The following is a 1915-nucleotide window of genomic DNA, read 5'->3' on the forward strand; positions in this document are numbered from 1 at the left end:
ATATTAAGTGAAGTTGATCTTGATCTTGAAGTTAAAGCATGAACGAGTGAAAAGTTTATGAACTTATATGTGACCTCAAATTAAGTCAACATGGGAGGCAAGGAGATTGAGTGGTACAATTGGTCATGATTTCTTTATCTTACCAAGTACTTGGTCTTGATTGTCTTGAATATCCATACATCAATAAATTTTTTAGAACAGAGAATCCCATCGAACACACACATCTTTACCAAGATGATATAAATGATAAGAATACCTCTAATTACATGCTCCGTTAAGGTTTTGCTTGAACTTTGTGTAAAAAAGAGCATGATTAGTGATTTTTGCATAATATTAAAGGTTAAACACTATTATGGTAATCATTGAATGTATTTCCACCTTTAACAATTAAACCTCGTCATAAATTCTAATAATACACACCACTCTCTCTCTCTCTCTTGACAACTCCCATCATTGCATATCTCTACACCCACAATTCAAATTTGACTATAAAGATTAGTTGTGTGAGTGGTTGTACTAACAACTTAGTTTAAAATTTTAAGATATATTAAAAATCGATCAAATAAAGTCAAGATCATAAAAAATGATCTCGAGTTAAATTATTATTACAAGAAAATAGCATAAATGCTAAATTTATCTATGTTGATCAACCTATATCTTAACAAAACAAGGGAAAAAAAAAATAAAAAACTGATTGAAATAATGGATCAACATGCCATGTTTGGTATTATGAAATTTTGTTAAGCATTTGTCTTTCTTATTCTCAAAATTCCTTTTTTACCTTTTTGTAATATATAATATATATATATATATTTAATGGCCATACTCCTAAGTGGTTATGGTTATTGTGGGTGATTCCAAGGAATATGTGAGATTAGTTACATGAGATTTTGATTTGAAAAACTATATTACTTGTCCTTATAAAACAAATATCACCTATTTAATGCACATTAAGGGAAGTTTTTTTTTTTTGGGGGGGGGGGGGGGGGGGGTAAATAAGGATTTTTTATAATATAATTCTAAGAATTTGAGAGAATTATGAAGTTAAAAAGAGACTTGAGATGGTGCTAATGCAAGAAATTTCTTAGCGGTCAACCAATCCTAGTGGTTTGATGTATTTTTATTTTGAAAAAAAATTGAAATAACTACCTTAAAATTTGGCATAATTGTATGAGTCACTTTTCACAATTAAAAAATAGCAATAATCTTTCATGCTATTAAAAAAATAAATAAAATAACTATTTTATCTCTTATTTTATTTCCTTTGATTAAAAAGAAAAACTATCATTGGATTATTGAATAAGGGATGAATCTATATGACTTTATTGATTTATTTGAAATGAATCTATCATCTGAAATTATCACGGATGAACTTTTATATCTAGATTCATCATAGAGAAAAAAGATAATAGAGCCTCCAAAGTATAGCGCAAGTGGTAAAACTCTCAAAATTATTTAGGAGTGATAGGAGATCAACTCTTGGTGGAGCCCCATTTAATGGGGTCTGATCACGTGTTATCTTGAGAGTATATAAATTTGCAATCGCATTCCATTTAGGCGGACAAAGCTCGGACATTTGAGTCATAAAAAAAATAAAAGATAATAAATATTGTTATTATAAGTCGTTATTATTGTAATAATTTCTCTCTTGACAATATTTGAGTTTCACAAAAAATTAAAAGAGAAACACAAAAAGGAAAATAGTTTAAGAAGATAGAGAAATAAAAATAAGAAATGATTATAAATTTTTTAAACATAATAATATTTTAGTTATTTTTAATATTTAATAATAATTAATTAATGACAAAAAAAATTAGGAGATAACATTAAACTTTAACGATATTTACTATATTTTCTCAAATATTAAAAAATAAATTTTATAATTGTCCTAAAACTAATATCTTGTAATTTTCCT

The sequence above is a fragment of the Diospyros lotus genome, chromosome 8 (genome assembly GCF_014633365.1).
Source record: "Diospyros lotus cultivar Yz01 chromosome 8, ASM1463336v1, whole genome shotgun sequence".
Classification (NCBI taxonomy): Eukaryota; Viridiplantae; Streptophyta; class Magnoliopsida; order Ericales; family Ebenaceae; genus Diospyros; species Diospyros lotus.